Source organism: Oncorhynchus tshawytscha, linkage group LG05 (genome assembly GCF_018296145.1).
Source record: "Oncorhynchus tshawytscha isolate Ot180627B linkage group LG05, Otsh_v2.0, whole genome shotgun sequence".
NCBI classification, from domain to species: Eukaryota; Metazoa; Chordata; class Actinopteri; order Salmoniformes; family Salmonidae; genus Oncorhynchus; species Oncorhynchus tshawytscha.
The window spans coordinates 20,327,440-20,347,721 of NC_056433.1; the positions used below are offsets into that span (position 1 = coordinate 20,327,440).

General features: G+C 44.0%; 1 pseudogene; it reads right to left on the bottom strand.

Moving 5' to 3' along the window:
- Positions 1-20,282, bottom strand: part of LOC112249857 — a 35,921-nt pseudogene extending 15,639 nt beyond the window's left edge.

Here is a 20,282-nt window from a genome sequence, read left to right on the forward strand (position 1 = left end):
TTTGGCAAACTCCAAGTGGGCTGTCATGTGCCTTTTACTGAGGAGTGGCTTCCATCTGGCCACTCTACCATAAATACCTGATTGGTGGAGTGCTGCAGAGATGGTTGTCCTTCTGGAAGGTTCTCTCATCTCCACAGAGGAACTCTGGAGTGCTGTCAGAGTGGCCATCGGGATCTTGGTCACCTCCCTGATCAAGGCCCTTCTCCCCCGATTGCTCAGTTTGCCCAGGCGGAGAGCTCAACCTTTAATACTGCAGAAATGTTTTGGTACACTTCCCCATATCTGTGCGCTGACACAATACTGTCTCGGAGCTTTTTTCCCTTTTTTTCTTTGTAAAAATTTCCAAAAACCTGTTTTTGCTTTGATATTATGGAGTACTGTGTGCAGATTGCTGCAATTCCTTTATTATTATTATTATATATATTTTTTAATCCATTTTAGAATAAGGCTGTAATGTATCAAAATGTGGAAACCGTGAAGGGGTCTGAATACTTTCCGAATGCACTGTACGTGCTTAAAGCGCGCACTGGACACTAGAGGTGTGACATTTAAACCAATTTGATATTGTGAACGTTCCTAACCACAATGCAGTTATCACAAAACTACCACTAACAGGTCCAGATCATAATAATCATAAAGGCAAACATTTAAATTAAACAAATACCTAATGCAATAATGCTGTAACTAGGAGGAGATATGCATCTTTCAAATTATTTGTCAAGGATATAAAGTGCACCGCACGCCGTCATCGGCTGCCATAGTTGGAAAAATGGCAAAGAATGAGACAAGGAAGCGAAAGCAGTGAAGTCTTGTATGGCAATACTTCGAGAAGTTAAATGAGAAGGTGATGAAATTCAAACTTTGCGAGGTGGAATTGGGCTACAGTGGCAGTACAGATGTAATGCTGAAAGGGACGCACCCTGAGACCCAACCCATTGCTGGCAGCAGTGTGATAAGGGACATGAACTTCATGAACTTCCGGCGCCGACAGAGATGGCCGCCTCGCTTCGCGTTCCTAGGAAACTATGCAGTTTTTTGTTTTTACGTGTTATTTCTTACACTAGTACCCCAGGTCATCTTAGGTTTCTTTACATACAGCCGAGAAGAACTACTGAATATAAGATCAGCGTCAACTCACCATCAGTACGACCAAGAATATGTTTTTCGCGACGCGGATCCTGTGTTCTGCCTTACAACCAGTGTAACCGAGTGGATTACATGCAGCGACCAAAAAAAAAAAAAACGACTCAGAAAAAGAGGGAAACGAAGCGGTCTTCTGGTCAGACTCCGGAGACGGGCACATCGTGCACCACTCCCTAGCATTCTTCTTGCCAATGTCCAGTCTCTTGACAACAAGGTTGATGAAATCCGAGCAAGGGTAGCATTCCAGAGGGACATCAGAGACTGTAACGTTCTTTGCTTCACGGAAACATGGCTCACTGGAGAGACGCAATCCGAAGCGGTGCAGCCAGCGGGTTTCTCCACGCATCGCGCCGACAGAAACAAACATCTTTCTGGTAAGAAGACGGGCGGGGGCGTATGTCTTATGGCCAACGTGACATGGTGTGATGAAAGAAACATACAGGAACTCAAATCCTTCTGTTCACCTGATTTAGAATTCCTCACAATCAAATGTAGACCGCATTATCTACCAAGAGAATTCTCTTCGATTATAATCACAGCCGTATATATCCCCCCCCAAGCAGACACATCGATGGCTCTGAACGAACTTTATTTAACTCTCTGCAAACTGGAAACGATTTATCCGGAGGCTGCATTCATTGTAGCTGGGGATTTTAACAAGGCTAATCTGAAAACAAGACTCCCTAAATTTTATCAGCATATCGATTGCGCAACCAGGGGTGGAAAGACCCTGGATCATTGTTACTCTAACTTCCGCGACGCATATAAGGCCCTGCCCCGCCCCCTTTCGGAAAAGCTGACCACGACTCCATTTTGTTGATCCCTGCCTACAGACAGAAACTAAAACAAGAAGCTCCCACGCTGAGGTCTGTCCAACGCTGGTCCGACCAAGCTGACTCCACACTCCAAGACTGCTTCCATCACGTGGACTGGGAGATGTTTCGTATTGCGTCAGACAACAACATTGACGAATACGCTGATACGGTGTGCGAGTTCATTAGAACGTGCGTTGAAGATGTCGTTCCCATAGCAACGATTAAAACATTCCCTAACCAGAAACCGTGGATTGATGGCAGCATTCGTGTGAAACTGAAGGCACGAACCACTGCTTTTAATCAGGGCAAGGTGTCTGGTAACATGACTGAATACAAACAGTGCAGCTATTCCTCCGCAAGGCTATCAAACAAGCTAAGCGCCAGTACAGAGACAAAGTAGAATCTCAATTCAACGGCTCAGACACAAGAGGTATGTGGCAGGGTCTACAGTCAATCACGGACTACAGGAAGAAACCCAGCCCAGTCACGGACCAGGATGTCTTGCTCCCAGGCAGACTAAATAACTTTTTGCCCGCTTTGAGGACAATACAGTGCCACTGACACGGCCTGCAACGGAAACATGCGGTCTCTCCTTCACTGCAGCCGAAGTGAGTAAGACATTTAAACGTGTTAACCCTCGCAAGGCTGCAGGCCCAGACGGCATCCCCAGCCGCGCCCTCAGAGCATGCGCAGACCAGCTGGCCGGTGTGTTTACGGACATATTCAATCAATCCCTATACCAGTCTGCTGTTCCCACATGCTTCAAGAGGGCCACCATTGTTCCTGTTCCCAAGAAAGCTAAGGTAACTGAGCTAAACGACTACCGCCCCGTAGCACTCACATCCGTCATCATGAAGTGCTTTGAGAGACTAGTCAAGGACCATATCACCTCCACCCTACCTGACACCCTTGACCCACTCCAATTTGCTTACCGCCCAAATAGGTCCACAGACGATGCAATCTCAACCACACTGCACACTGCCCTAACCCATCTGGACAAGAGGAATACCTATGTGAGAATGCTGTTCATCGACTACAGCTCGGCATTCAACACCATAGTACCCTCCAAGCTCGTCATCAAGCTCGAGACCCTGGGTCTCGACCCCGCCCTGTGCAACTGGGTACTGGACTTCCTGACGGGCCGCCCCCAGGTGGTGAGGGTAGGCAACAACATCTCCTCCCCGCTGATCCTCAACACTGGGGCCCCACAAGGGTGCGTTCTGAGCCCTCTCCTGTACTCCCTGTTCACCCACGACTGCGTGGCCATGCACGCCTCCAACTCAATCATCAAGTTTGCGGACGACACAACAGTGGTAGGCTTGATCACCAACAACGACGAGACGGCCTACAGGGAGGAGGTGAGGGCCCTCGGAGTGTGGTGTCAGGAAAATAACCTCACACTCAACGTCAACAAAACTAAGGAGATGATTGTGGACTTCAGGAAACAGCAGAGGGAACACCCCCATCCACATCGATGGAACAGTAGTGGAGAGGGTAGCAAGTTTTAAGTTCCTCGGCATACACATCACAGACAAACTGAATTGGTCCACTCACACAGACAGCATCGTGAGGAAGGCGCAGCAGCGCCTCTTCAACCTCAGGAGGCTGAAGAAATTCGGCTTGTCACCAAAAGCACTCACAAACTTCTACAGATGCACAATCGAGAGCATCCTGGCGGGCTGTATCACCGCCTGGTATGGCAACTGCACCGCCCTCAACCGTAAGGCTCTCCAGAGGGTAGTGAGGTCTGCACAACGCATCACCGGGGGCAAACTACCTGCCCTCCAGGACACCTACACCACCCGATGCTACAGGAAGGCCATAAAGATCATCAAGGACATCAACCACCCGAGCCACTGCCTGTTCACCCCGCTGCCATCCAGAAGGCGAGGTCAGTACAGGTGCATCAAAGCTGGGACCGAGAGACTGAAAAACAGCTTCTATCTCAAGGCCATCAGACTGTTAAACAGCCACCACTAACATTGAGTGGCTACTGCCAACACACTGTCAATGACACTGACTCTACTCCAGCCACTTTAATCATGGGAATTGATGGGAAATGATGTAAATATATCACTAGCCACTTTAAACAATGCTACCTTATATAATGTTACTTACCCTACATTGTTCATCTCATATGCATACGTTGATACTGTACTCTATATCATCGTCTGCATCCTTATGTAATACATGTATCACTAGCCACTTTAACTATGCCACCTGGTTTACATACTTATCTCATATGTATATACTGTACTCGATATCATCTACTGTATCTTGCCTATGCTGCTCTGTACCATCACTCATTCATATATCCTTATGTACATATTCTTTATCCCCTTACACTGTGTATGACAGTAGTTTTTTTTGGAATTGTTAGTTAGATTACTTGCTCGTTATTACTGCATTGTCGGAACTAGAAGCACAAGCATTTCGCTACACTCGCATTAACATCTGCTAACCATGTGTATGTGACAAATAAATTTGACAAATGACAAAAGACAGAGTGAGAAAATCCCATTGCTGATTACAGAAATGACTGCAGTTGATATGCAGCCATTGTCAATGGTAGAGGATGTCGTGACAGTTCCGATGGATCAATTTTACAATGAATGTTCTGCAAGTACAAAGCGCAATGTCTCAAATGCCATATGTGGAGTTAACAACAGATTGTTGGACATCTATGAACACGCTGTCATATATCACTGCAACGAGCCATCACATTAATGAGAAGTGGGACATGAAGTTCCATGTACTAACCACTGAGAACAAGGAGAGGCACACAACAGAGAACCTAAAACACTATTAATACTATCGTTGCCCAGTGGGTGGGGGACAGCAGTAAGGTAGGTAGCCAGCCAGGATCATGTGGATTGAACTGCATTGCCCTACCGGTCATACACAGGACCATATCTGAATTGTCAATTCCCGTCATTTTATGTTATTCATATCCATCACTCTTGACAACTGTGTTTCTGAACATGCAGAAATAATTGTGCGTTCTGATACCTGGCCCAGACCGGTTTCAGGGCCCTCGGCAACCAGATCCCTGGTTGCCCCCATTGATCAAACCACTTGGGGGTACTGTTGCCACAGCAAATGCTTGGGGAGAAGGGCCCCGAGCCAAACAACCTTTTTAACGAAAAAGGCTCATACAAATACATCCGCCTGTCCCTCTCAGGAATCCAGATTAACCGACATGTTTATTTGGAAGCACTGTGCTAGGATTATCCGTTATTAGTCTCTGGAGTGAAGAAACTCGCCACTCATCTGCAAAAACTTTAAGCAGGGGTAAGTGACACTTCACAGCTGCAGGGACAGGAGATAAATACCTTCATCCAAACCTGGAGGAACTCTGCTTTGGGAGAGAAAATGCCATCAAAGGCACGTTTACCACCAATTGTTCACTCTCCTCCGCTGAATCCAAAGATGACTCATGTTAACAGATTCTCACTTTGAAAACCCTACAGAGCATATCAGGAATAGTGCATAATCTTTGCCAGCGAAACCAGCATGAGCCTAACTCGGCTGGTTAGTATTTTTGAACTGACTCTTACCACTGGCCATCTGACTCAAACAATGAGCACTGGCTTCAAAATCTAATCAATTCAAAGTTTATTTGTCACGTGCGCCGAATACAACAGGTGTAGACCTTACAGTGAAATGCTTACTTACAGGCTCTAACCAATAGTGCGGAAAAAAGGTATGTATGTATGTATGTGTGTGTGTGTGTGTGTGTGTGTGTGTGTGTGTGTGTGTGTGTGTAGGTAGAGAAATAAAACAACAGTAAAAAGACATTTGAAAATAACAGTAGCAAGGCTATATACAGACACCGGTTAGTCAGGCTTATTGAGGTAGTATGTACATCTAGATATGGTTAAAGTGGCTATGCATATATGATGAACAGAGAGTAGCAGTAGCGTAAAAGAGGGGTTGGTGGGTGGTGGGACACAATGCAGATAGCACGGTTAGCCAATGTGCGGGAGCACTGGTTGGTAGGGCCAATTGAGGTAGTATGTACATGAATGTATAGTTAAAGTGACTATGCATATAAGATAAACAGCGAGTAGCAGCAGCGTAAAAGAGGGTTTGTGGGGGGCACACAATGCAAATAGTCCGGGTAACCATTTGGTTACCTGTTCAGGAGTCTTATGGCTTAAGAAGCCTTTTTGTCCTAGACTTGGCACTCCGGTACCGCTTGCCATTTGGTAGTAGAGAGAACAGTCTATGACTGTGGTGGCTGGGGTCTTTGACAATATTTAGGGCCTTCCTCTGACACCGCCTGGTGTAGAGGTCCTGGATGGTAGGCAGCTTTGCACTACCCTCTGAAGTGCCTTGCGGTCGGAGGCCAAGCAATTGCCGTACCAGGCTGTGATGCAACCGGTCAGGATGCTCTCGATGTTGCAGCTGTAGAACCGTACAGAAGCTCTTTCCTGCCGTAAGATACGGTTGCAGAAACATTATGTACAAAATAATTGACAAATATCGCGAAAAACCCCACATAATAGCACAATTGGTTGGGCGCCCGTAAAACTGCTGCCATTTCTTCCGGCGCCATTTTCATCAGCACAGGCAGAGCAAAAAGTAGTTCGCTTTTAGCAAACACAAAAAACGATACCAAGACCCAAAACTCGCAACATCTAGGGGGACAAGCGCCTCTTCAACCTCAGGAGGCTGAAGAAATTCGGCTTGTCACCAAAAGCACTCACAAACTTCTACAGATGCACAATCGAGAGCATCCTGGCGGGCTGTATCACCGCCTGGTACGGCAACTGCTCCGCCCTCAACCGTAAGGCTCTCCAGAGGGTAGTGAGGTCTGCACAACGCATCACCGGGGGCAAACTACCTGCCCTCCAGGACACCTACACCACCCGATGTTACAGGAAGGCCATAAAGATCATCAAGGACATCAACCACCCGAGCCACTGCCTGTTCACCCCGCTATCATCCAGAAGGCGAGGTCAGTACAGGTGCATCAAAGCTGGGACCGAGAGACTGAAAAACAGCTTCTATCTCAAGGCCATCAGACTGTTAAACAGCCACCACTAACATTGAGTGGCTGCTGCCAACACACTGACACTGACACTGACTCAACTCCAGCCACTTTAATAATGGGAATTGATGGGAAATGATATAAATATATCACTAGCCACTTTAAACAATGCTACCTTATATAATGTTTACATACCCTACATTATTCATCTCATATGCATACGTATATACTGTACTCTATATCATCGACTGCATCCTTATGTAATACATGTATCACTAGCCACTTTAACTATGCCACTTTGTTTACATACTCATCTCATATGTATATACTGTACTCGATATCAGCTACTGTATCTTGCCTATGCTGCTCTGTACCATCACTCATTCATATATCATAATGTACATATTCTTTATCCCCTTACACTGTGTATAAGACAGTAGTTTTGGAATTGTTAGTTAGATTACTTGTTGGTTATTACTGCATTGTCGGAACTAGAAGCACAAGCATTTCGCTACACTCGCATTAACATCTGCTAACCATGTGTATGTGACAAATAAAATTTGATTTGATTTGATTTGATTTCTCACCACTAACAGACACCTAAGTTGGAGCCAAATCTCGTAGCCTTCAAGTGCTTGAAAAGTTTGTAAATTGCGTGACACGTTATTCCTTCAGGCTCGCTGAAGAGCAAAGAATTTAGGAAATGGATGTAGGCCCCGGTATTATAGCCAGGAAGGTGGGGCTTCCGAGGGCGAGCTCAGTTGGGCGTCATTTCAGTTTGCTTCGGGTGAATAGGATTGGTCGTTGACTCCTCATAGTATGTTATACCGAGTGACAGACTGAAAGGGCACTGTCCTTTGTCTGGTGAGGGAGCAGCTGCACCACAGGGAGACCATGCCCTCTATTCCTCATTCACTTAACATTCCCAGAGCTCACCTCATCATCTTATCAAAACATGTTACTTTATTACAATGTTCCCAGGTTAACTCATATTATTTATTAATGATATATATAGATTGAAATACAGTCATTTGGTCCTAATCTATGGATTTCACATGACTGGGAATACAGATATGCATCTGTTAGTCACAGATACCTTTTAAAAAAGTAGGGGCGTGGGTCAGAAAACCAATCAGTGTGACCACCATTTGCCTCATGCAGCATGACACTTCTCCTTCCCATAGAGTTGATCAGGCTGTTGATTGTGGAATGTTGTCCCACTCCTCTTCAATGGCTGTGCGTAGTTGCTGGATATTGGCAGAATTGGAACACGCTGTCGTACACGTTGATCCAGATCATCCCAAACATGTGCAATGGCTGACATGTCTGGTGAGTATGCAGACCATGGAAGAACTGGGACATTTTCAGATTCCAGGAATTGTGTACAGATCCTTGCGACATGGGGCTGTGTATTATCATGCTGAAACATGAGGTGATGGCCGCTGTTGGGCCTCAGGATTTAATTTCCACTGTATCTCTGTGCATTCAAATTGCCATTGATAAAATGCAATTGTGTTAATAGTCTGTACCTTATGCCTGCCAATACCATAACCCCACCGCCACCATGGGACACTGTTCACAACATTATCAGCAAACCGCTCACCCACACAACGCCATACACATGGTCTGCGGTTGTGAGGCCGGTTGGGCGTACTGCCAAATTCTCTAAAATGAGTTTGGAGGCGGCTTCTACATCTGCATTGCTTGCTGTTTAAGGCTGGGTTTCTGTACAGCACTTTGTGACATCGGCTGATGTAAAAAGGGCTTTATAAATACATTTGATTGATTGATTATGGTAGATACATTAACATTCAATTCTCTGGTGGCCCCCAGCACAAGGTGCACCTGTGTAATGAACACGCTGTTTAATCAGCTTCTTGATATGCCACACCTGTCAGGTGGATGGATTATCTTGGTAAAGGATAAATGCTCCCTAACAGGGATGTGAAACAATAAGCTTTTTTTTGTGCATATGGAACATTTTTGGGATCTTATTTCAGCTCATGAAACATGGGACCCACAGTTAACATGTTGTGTTCATATTTTTATTCAGTATAGATACAGAGATATCTATCTGATTCTCTGAGTCAATAATTCTCTATGGCTGCCCCTGTAGACATAAACCCTAAGCTCAGTCAGGAACTAACTCTCTGTACCTGAAGAGGAGCAGGGAAGAAGCTGAGGGTGTGAGAGGCCCAGCTGTGAAGAGTGTGGTTCATAATGGTCTGCAGGATGCCCTTACACCAGTACCCTGGATGGAGTCAGAGCCTGTGAAGAAATCTGGGACAGGGAAAGCAGAAGAAGGAAAATTAGTCTTGGGTTATGGCAGGGGTACTTATTGCGCGGCCCTCTGGGCCGCCCTACTTTTGCGGCTTATGATGATTTTCCTATTTTCCATTCATAATACATAACAATGATACAATTTCCCTCCAGAGTGGTGCAGTGGTCTAAGGCACTGCATCACAGTGCTAGCTGTTCCACTAGAGATTCTGGGTTTGAGTCCAGGCTCTGTCGCAGCTGGCCGCGACCGGGTGGCCCATGGGGTGGCGCACAATTGGCCCAGCATCGTCCGGGTTAGGGGAGGGTTTGGCCTGCAGGGATATCCTTGTCTCATTGCGCACTAGCGACTCCTGTGGCGGGCCGGGCGCAGTGCACGCTGACACAGTAGCCAGGTGTACTGTGTTTCCTCCGACACATTGGTGCGGCTGGCTTCTGGGTTGGATGGGCATTGTGTCAAGAAACAGTGTGGCTTGGTTGAGTTGTGTTTCGGAGGACGCATGGCTCTCAACCTTTGCCTCTCCCGAGTCCGTACAGGAGTTGCAGCGATGAGACAAAAGACTAACTACTACCAATTGGATACTACGAAATTGGGGAGAATTAAAAAATAAATAAATGATACCATTTAATTTCAATGTGTTTAATACAGGCCTGAATCACTTCATTGAATTGTTCCCTGGGCGGCAGATAGATGGCAGTATAGCGTAGCTGTTGAATAGGAAGGCCGAAATAGGTTTGCCGAAATAGAACCCAACCACTCACATACAGCGACCGACACATATCAATATGCTACTAGCTCATTTTGCAGTCTGGTCGACATGGATCGATTTATTGTAAAAAAATAAACGTAAATCTATTGACAATAAAAATGAGGGGGAAGAGCTGGAGAACAACGTAACAGCTACGAACGAACAATCACCAGATAACCAGGAAGATGGAGGCAGGGAAATGCAGCTAGCTAACGTGGCTAAGAGAAGGATACAGTCGATTCAAGAAGAACACAAAGTTCCAAGAGAAATGGAAAGACAAGTATTTTTGTTGTACTGCATGATGGGACTAGCTCACTTTGTCTTATTATACAAAGCAGTCAATTGTTTTAAACAAGTAGATTTAGAGCAACATTTCTAGCCACACCATGCCTACTTTGACAAAACATATCTGCCACGAAGCAATCTCAGAAACAACAAAATAGCACAGCTCAAAAAAACAACAAATGATGGACAGATCTTGCACCGTTGCAGAGAAAACGACAAGAGGCAACATATGAGATTGCTTGGATACTCGCGAGAAACAAGAAGGCCTTCACAGACGTGGAGATTGTAAAATAATGTTTTTTGGCCTCAGCCGAAATATTGTATGCTGATTTCACAAACAAGAAAGCTATTTTGAAGCAAATTAAGGGACTGCAACGATCATAACAAGATGCATAGAAGACATCGGCGAGGACATCGGTAAGCAACTGATTACTTACATATCCATGGCGCCATGTTTTAGTATTGCGCTTGACGAAAGCACTGATGTAAGTGACATTGCCCAATTATGTTTGGTTCCGCTTTCCTCAAAACGAGTCGTTCATAGAGGGACTTTTATGTTTACTGCCCCTTCAGGGACAAACACGAGGAGAGGATATTCTGAAAACCTTTGTTACATTTTCTGCTGATAATAATATTGACTGGTCAAATGTGGCATCTGTGTGCACTGACTGCGCCCCAAACAAGTACAACTCCAAATCCGTAAACACGGGTACCCTCATAGATGTCATCCTAACTAACTCACCCTCCAAATACACCTCTGCTGTTTTCAATCAAGATCTCAGCGATCACTGCCTCATTGCCTGCATCCGTAATGGGTCAGCGGTCAAACGGCCTCCACTCACCACTGTCAAACGCTCCTTAAAACACTTCTGCGAGCAGGCCTTTCTAATTGACCTGGCCGGGGTATCCTGGAATGACATTGACCTCATCTCGTCAGTAGATGATGCCTGGCTATTCTTTAAAAGTGCCTTCCTCACCATCTTAAATAAGCATGCCCCGTTCAAAAAATGTAGAACTAGGAATAGATATAGTCCTTGGTTCACTCCAGACCTGTCTGCCCTTGACCAGCACAAAAACATCCTGTGGCGTCTGCATTAGCATTGAATAGCCCTGTGATATGCAACTTTTCAGGGAAGTTAGGAACAAAAATACACAGTCAGTTAGGAAAGCTAAGGCCAGCTTTTTCAAACAGAAATTTGCATTCTGTAGAACTAACTCAAAAAAGTTCTGAGACACTGTAAAGTCCATGGAGAATAAGAGCACCTCCTCCCAGCTGCCCACTGCTCTGAGGCTAGGAAACACTGTCACCACCGATAAATCCACTATAATTGAGAATTGCAATAAGCATTTTTCTACGGCTGGCCATGCTTTCCACCTGGCTACCCCTATCCCGGTCAACTGCCCTGTACCCTCCACAGCAACCCGCCAAAGCCCCCACCATTTCTCCTTTACCCAAATCCAGATAGTCGATGTTCTGAAAGAACTGCAAAATCTGGACCCCTACAAATCAGCTGGGCTAGACAATCTGGACCCTCTATTTCTAAAATGATCTGCCGAAATTGTTGCAACTCCTATTACTAGCCTGTTCAACCTCTTTTTCGTATCGTCTGAGATTCCCAAAGATTGGAAAGCTGCCGCGGTCATCCCCTCTTCAAAGGGGGTGACACTCTAGACCCAAACTGCTACAGACCTATATTTATCCTAACCTGTCTTTCTATGGTCCTCGAATGCCAAGTTAACAAACAGATTACCGACCATTTCGAATCCCAGCGTATCTTCTCCGTTATGCAATCTGGTTTCAGAGCTGGTCATGGGTGCACCTCAGCCACGCTCAAGGTCCTAAACGATATCTTAACCGCCATCGATAAGAGACATTACTGTGCAGCCGTATTCATCGACCTGGCCTAGGCTTTCGACTCTGTCAATCACCACATTCTTATTGGCAGACTCGACAGCCTTGGCTTCTCAAATGATTGCCTCGCCTGGTTTACCAACTACTTCTCTGATAGAGTTCAGTGTGTCAAATCGGAGGGCCTGTTGTCCGGACCTCTGGCAGTCTATGGGGGTGCCACAGGGTTCAATCCTCGGGTCGACTCTCTTCTCTGTATACATCAATGATGTCGCTCTTGCTGCTGGTGATTCTCTGGTACACCTCTACGCAGACGACACCATTCTGTATACTTCTGGCCCCTCTTTGGACACTGTGTTAACTAACCTCCAGATGAGCTTCAATGCCATACAACTAACTCTCCTTCCATGGCCTCCAACTGCTCTTAAACGCAGGGAAAACTAAATGCATGCTATTCAACCGATCACTGCCCGCACCTGCTCGCCTGTCTAGCATCACTACTCTGGACAGGTCTGACTTAGAATACGTGGACAACTACAAATACCTAGGTGTCTGGTTAGACTGTAAACTGTCCTTCCAGACTCACATTAAGCATCTCCAATCCAAAATTAAATCTAGAATTGGCTTCCTTATATCGCAACAAAACATTTTAAATTTTTTAATTTTAATTTTACCAGGCAAGAACACATTCTTATTTTCAATGACTGCCTAGGAACAGTGGGTTAACTGCCTGTTCAGGGGCAGAACGACAGATTTGTACCTTCTCAGCTCGGGGGTTTGAACTCGTAACCTTCTGGTTACTAGTCCAACGTTCTAACCACTAGGCTACCCTGCATCCTTCACTCATGCTGCCAAACATACCCTCATAAAACTGACCATCCTACCGATCTTCGACTTCGGTGATGTCATCTATAAGATAGCCTCCAACACTCTACTCAACAAACTTGATGCAGTCTTTCACAGTGCCATTCGTTTTGTCACCAAAGCCCCATACACTACCCACCATTGCGACCTGTACGCTCTCGTTGGTTGGCCCTCGCTTCATACGCGTCGCCAAACCCACTGGCTATAGGTTATCTACAAGTCTCTGCTAGGTAAAGCCCTGCCTTATCTCAGCTCACTGGTCACCATAGCAGCACCCACTCGTAGCACGCGCTCCAGCAGGTATATCTCACTGGTCACCCAAAAAAGCCAATTCCTCCTTTGGTCGTCTTTCCTTCCAGTTCTCTGCTGCCAATGACTGGAACGAACTGCAAAAATCTCTGAAGCTGGAGACTCATATCCCTCACTAGCTTTAAGCACCAGCTGTCAGAGCAGCTCACAGATCACTGCACCTGTACATAGCCCATCTATCTACCTACCTCATCCCCATACAGTATTTATTTATTTATCTTGCTCCTTTCGACCCCAGTATCTCTACTTGCACATTCATCTTCTGCACATCTACCATTCCAGTGTTTAATTGCTATATTGTAATTACTTCGCCACCATGGCCTATTTATTGCCTTAACTCCCTTATCTTACCTCATTTGCACTCACTGTATATAGACTTTTTGTTTTCTTTTGTTCTACTGTATTATTGACTATGTTTTGTTTATTCCATGTGTAACTCTGTGTTGTTGTATGTGTTGAATTGCTACGCTTTATCTTGGCCAGGTCGAAGTTGTAAATGAGAACTTGTTCTCAACTAGCCTACCTGGTTAAATAAAGATGAAATTAAAATGAATAAAATAAAAACGTGAAGAAAGGAGAAGGGACTCAACAATGAACATTGTGAAACAAAAACAGAGAAACAGACTGACCAATGCACACCTGGATTTCCTCACAAGGACAGCAACAACAGACTATACATTTAGAATGAATTCCGTCAAGGAGCAGAAGGGACATTTTCGCTCATCCAACTACTGAGGTAACCCTTAATATGGGTCTTATACATTTGATGTAGCCTATTTGATGTGTGTATGTATACTGTACACACAGTGTCTTCGGAAACGTTTTCCATATTTTGTTACGTTACAGCCTTACTCTATAATTGATTAAATATTAAACAAATCCTCAATCTACACACAGTAACCCATAATTACAAAGCGAAAACAGGTTTTTCAAATTTCTTGCAAATGTATACTTTTTCTATACAGATACCTTCTTTAGATAAGTATTCAGATCCTTTACTATGAGACTCGAAATTGCACTCAGGTGCATCCTGTTTCCATGGATCATCCTTGATGTTTCTACAATTTGATTGGAGTCCACCTTTGGTTAATTCAATTGATTGAACATGATTTGGAAAGGCACACACCTGCCTATATAAGGTCCCACAGTTGACAGTGCATGTCAGAACAAAAACTAAGCCATGAGATCAAAGGAATTGTCCGTAGAGCTCTGAGACAGGATTGTGTCGAGGCACAGATTTGGGGAAGGGTAGCAAAAACTTTCTGTAGCATTGACAATCCCCAAGAACACAGTGGCTTACATCATTCTTAAATGGAAAAAGTTTCGAACCACAAAGACTCTTCCTACAGCTGGCCCCCAGGCCAAACTGAGCAACCAAGGAAGAAGGGCCTTGGTCAGGGAGGTGACCAAGAACCCGATGGTCACTCTGACAGAGCTGTAGAGTTCCTCAGTAGAGATGGGAGAACCTTCCAGAAGGACAACCATCTCTGCGGCACTCCACCAATCAGGCCTTTATGGTAGAGTGGTCAGACAGAAGCCACTCCTCAGTAAAGGCACATGGCAGCCAGCTTGGAGTTTGCCAATACGCACCTAAAGGACTGTCAGACTATGAGAAGCAAGATTCTCTGGTCTGATGAAACCAAGATTGAACTCTTTGGCCTGAATGCCAAGCGTCACGTCTGTTCGAATCCTGGCACCATCCCTATGGTGAAGCACCACCATGCAGCACTGTGCTGTGGGGATGTTTTTCAGAGGCAGGGACTGTGAAACTAGTCAGGATCGAGGCAAAGATGAACGTAGAAAAGTACAGAGAGATCTTTGATGAACCTGCTCCAGTGTACTCAGGACCTCAGACTTGGGCGAAGGTTCACCTTCCAAAAGGACAATGACCCTAAGCACACAGCCAAGACAACACTTGCGTGTCTTCGGAGCAAGTCTCTGAATGTCCTTGAGTGGCCCAGCCAGAGCCCGGACTTGAACCCTATCTAACATCCCCGGAGAGACCTGAAAATAGCTGTGCAGCAACGCTCCCTATCCAACCTGACAGAGCTTGAGAGGATCTGTAGAGAAGAATGGGAGAAACTCCCCAAATATAGGTGTGCCAAGCTTGTAGCATCATACCCAAGAAGACTCGATGCTGTAATCGCTGCCAAAGGTGCTTCAATAAAGTACTGAGTAAAGGGTCTGAATACTTATATAAATGTGATTTCAGTTTTTTTAAACCTGTTTTTGCTTGTAATTATGGGTATTGTGTGTGGATTGAGGAGGAAAAACAATAAGCCTGTAACATAACAAAATGTAGAAAAAGTCAAGGGGTCTGAATACTTTCCAAATGCAGTGCTGTGAGAAAGTATTTGCCCCCTTACTGATTTTCTTTATGTTATCAGATCTTAAACCGAAACCTAATATTAGATAAAGGGAACCTGAGATAACAAATAACAAAATAAATGTAGACTTAAATTAATTATAAAATAAAAGTTATGCAACACCCAATTCCCCTGTGTGAAAAAATAATTGCCCCCTTACACTCAATAACTAGTTGTGCCACACTCAGCTGCAATGACAGCAACCAAATGTTTCCTGTAGTTGTTGATCAGTCTCTCACATCACTGTGGAGGAATTTTGGCCCACCTTTGCATGCAGAACTGCTTAAACTCAGTGACATTTGTGGGTTTTCAAGCATGAACTGCTCTTTCAAGTCTTGCCACAACATCTCAAATGGGATTAGGTCTGGACTTTGACTAGGCCATTCTAAAACTTGAAATGTGTTGCTTTTTAACCATTTTCATGTAGATTTGATTGTGTGTTTTGGATCATTGTCTTGGTGCATGACCCAGCTGTGCTTCAGCTTCAGCTCATAGACGGATAGCCTGACATTATCCTGTAGAATTCTCTGATTCAGAGCAAAATTCATGGTTCCTTCTATTAAGACAAGTCTTCCAGGTCCCGAGGCAGCAAAGCGTCCCCAAACCATCACATTACCACCACCATGCTTGACCATTGGTATGAGGTTCTTACTGTGGAATGCAGTGTTTGGTTTTCGCCAGACATAATGGGACCAATCTCATCTAAAAAGTTGACGCAAGTTTGCCAAAAAGCACCTGGAAGACTCTTCAAAGAATGCTCTATGGACAGATGAGTCAAAAGTCTAACCTTTTGGACTGTGGACATATTTAAAAGAGATCTTAAAACATATTTTTAGCTTTGCTTTTCCCTAGGATAGTTTTTAGTTATTCAGTTTGTCATTCTTTTGTTTTGTATCTTAGGTTTGTGGTGTGGTAAATATTTCAGCTTTTATTTTCATTGTTTTGTTATTTTTTCTAGTAAAGCAAAGTGCATTGCATTCCATGTCTGAAATGTGCTGTATAAATGAAGCCTAAACATAGCAGACCCGCGCTAGATCTGACGTGACTTATTTTTCTACAGTGAAAGGCATACTTGTTCTACATAATGTTTTATTTGAACGTTCCACAACGTTTTACCCTCCTGAACACAGCCCAGGACTTACTGATGAATGCCTTGATGCCCAGGGACTCTATCTCCATGTAGACCAGCAGAGGGCTGTAGTTCTCCACCAGGACTGGGGCCAGGGCAATGCTGGACTTGGTGTGGGCAAACCTGATCACTCATGTGGCGATGCTGTTGATGAGGCTGGAGTGAAATTAGACAGGACATTTAGTCAGATTTTTTTTAAATGATTGAGTATTTGCTTACCTTTTTTTAAAAGGCTTTGATCACTAAATTGGCAGAATACTGCATATGCAAGTGTTGGTTTTTGCAGAAAACAGCTAAATGTTCAAGGCATTATTGGCTTAGAAATTTCAGATGGCTTTTTATTGTAAAATCAATAAGCTCTGAATCCTCTGCAAAGCCACCAGAGCCCACTCATCTCTGTAAAAATAGCTTTTAGGTTGAAATGGATATATGTTGTTTAAACTCATCACCACCACCACCTTCTTTCCTCAGTTCTAAATGGCAACTAACAGCAGGGAAAATACAACCGTGATCAACAAGAGAGGGAGGAAGACGTCACGCTTCAACATGCTCATCTGTTTTTTGTGATGTGGCACAGAGAAATGTAATTTCTTACACACTGGGCTACACTGAACTGATTTAGGTGAAATCACTGGTCACCATAGCATCTCCCACCTGTAGCACACGCTCCAGCAGGTATATCTCTCTAGTCACCCCCAAAACCAATTCTTTCTTTGGCCGCCTCTCCTTCCAGTTCTCTGCTGCCAATGACTGGAACGAACTACAAAAATCTCTGAAACTGGAAACACTTATCTCCCTCACTAGCTTTAAGCACCAACTGTCAGAGCAGCTCACAGATTACTGCACCTGTACATAGCCCACCTATAATTTAGCCCAAACAACTACCTCTTTCTCAACTGTATTTAATTTTTATTTATTTATTTATTTTGCTCCTTTGCACCCCATTATTTTTATTTCTACTTTGCACATTCTTCCATTGCAAAACTACCATTCCAGTGTTTTACTTGCTATATTGTATTTACTTTGCCACCATGGCCTTTTTTGCCTTTACCTCCCTTCTCACCTCATTTGCTCACATTGTATATAGACTTGTTTATACTGTATTATTGACTGTATGTTTGTTTTACTCCATGTGTAACTCTGTGTCGTTGTATCTGTCGAACTGCTTTGCTTTATCTTGGCCAGGTCGCAATTGTAAATGAGAACTTGTTCTCAACTTGCCTACCTGGTTAAATAAAGGTAAAAAAAAAAAAAAAAAAAAAAAAATGACGACAACGTTTACATGTTATGTTTGGATATAAACTCATTATTTAAACCTCATTCCATTTTAAACAGGACAGTATTAATGTGAATAAATTGACATGGCATGCCATTAAAAAGAACACGACAAGGATCCAAATGACTATTTTTAAGGGGATTATTTTTACCACAGCATTTCAAGCAGGGTATTTTTTTACTTAATTTAAAACACCATAGGACGCCTCCTCAAGTCTTCCTGTAAGCCTCTCGTAGGCTGAGGATATTCCATTTTTACTTCAATAACCCCTATTAAGAGCTCTAACTACACTGACCACAAATAAACGCAACATGCAACAACTTTACTGAGTTACAGTTCATGTAAGGAAATCAGTTAATTGAAATAAATTCATTAGGCCTTAATCTATGGATTTCACATGACTGGGAATACAGATATTCATCTCAAAAGGAGAAATGCTCACTAACGGGGATGTAAACAAATTTGTGCACAAAATTTGAGAGGAACACGCTTTTTGTTCGTATGGAACATTTCTGGGATATTTTATTTCAGCTCAAAAAACATGGGATCAACACTTTACATGTTGCGTTTATTTTTTTGTAAATTAAGTAAGATGTTACGACGCCGAACTGCAGTCAGGTCAATACCCTGGTGAGGACAATGGTCACGCAGATGAGCTTCCCTGAGACGGTTTCTGACCGTTAATGCAGAAATTCTTTGGTTGTGCAAACCCACAGCTTACTCAGCTGTCCGGGTGGCTGGTCTCAGACAATCCCGCAGGTGAAGAAGTCCGATGTGGAGGACCTGGACTGGCCTGGTTACACATGGTCTGCAGTTGAACCTACTGTCAAATTCTCTAAAACGACGTCGGAGGCGGCTTATGGAAACAGCTCTAGTGGACATTCCTGCAGTCAGCATGCCAATTGCACACTCCCTCAAAACTTGAGACATCTGTGGCATTGTGTTGTGTGACAAAACTGCACATTTTAGTGTCCTTTTATTGTCCCCAGCACAAGGTGCACCTATGTAATGATCATGCTGTTTAATCAGGTTCTTGATATGCCACACCTGTCAGGTGGATGGGTTATCTTGGCAAAGGAGAAAATCTCACTAACAAGGATGTAAACAAATTTGTGCATAACATTTTTGAGAAATATGTTTTTTGTGCATATGGAATATCTGTGGGATCTTCTATTTCAGCTCATGAAACATGGGACCAACATTTTACATGTTGCGTTTATTTTTTCAGTGTAAATGAATCATTACTGTTTATGTTGCTGTATTATCCTGTGAGCAGAACAGTAGTAGTGGTTGTAGGGACAATATGTCACGCCCTGGCCTTAGTATTCTGTGTTTTCTTTATTATTTTGGTTAGGCCAGGGTGTGACATGGGTGATTTATGTGTCTTGTCTTGTCTAGGGGTTTATTAGATTTATGGGGTTGTGTTTAGTAGAGTTGTCTAGGAAAGTCTATGGTTGCCTGGAGTGGTTCTCAATTAGAGGCAGGTGTTTATCGTTGTCTCTGATTGGGAACCATATATAGGCAGCCATATTCTTTGGGGATTTTGTGGGTGGTTGTCTCCTGTGTCAGTGTTTGTACCACATGGGACTGTTTCGGGTTTTCACGGTTCTTGTTTTTGTAGTTTATTCATGTATAGTTTTCCTTATAAAAAAAAAAAAATTATAACCACGCTGCGTTTTGGTCCTCCTCTCCTTTGACGGAAGAATCCCGTTACACAATAGAGATATTTGGTATCTATCTATGGTAAGTATAGCTCACCTCATCCTGGTATGGACAGTGAGAGAGTCCAGGGGATTCATGGGTAGTGGTGTGATGGAGCCTGATGCGGTACAGTTGGTGCCAGGTAAGGTTATGTGCATGTTGCCATAGATGGTCTCCACCAGCATGGGCAGAGTGAAGCACTCTGAGTTAGTGGAGTAGGCATTACACAGCAAGGCGATTTTTATAATCCGTCATCCCCAGGGACTTGTTCCTCAGGCTCTGCTGGAGAAACCTAAACACACGAGGACAGGTAGAGTTCAATATGAGGCAAGTCTTTTAAATGCAATTGAATCACAGATTTGAGATGTTGCTTTTATCTCAAACTCAAGGGATCAAAAATCATGCATCTGTGCGTTACACTACATGTTGGTGACCACTGACCACTGTAATACTTTTAGACTGACTGCCTAAAGCCTTCTGCATGCTTCGGGTTCAGCTGGCGCCTACCGAACGAGTGTGCTCGCAT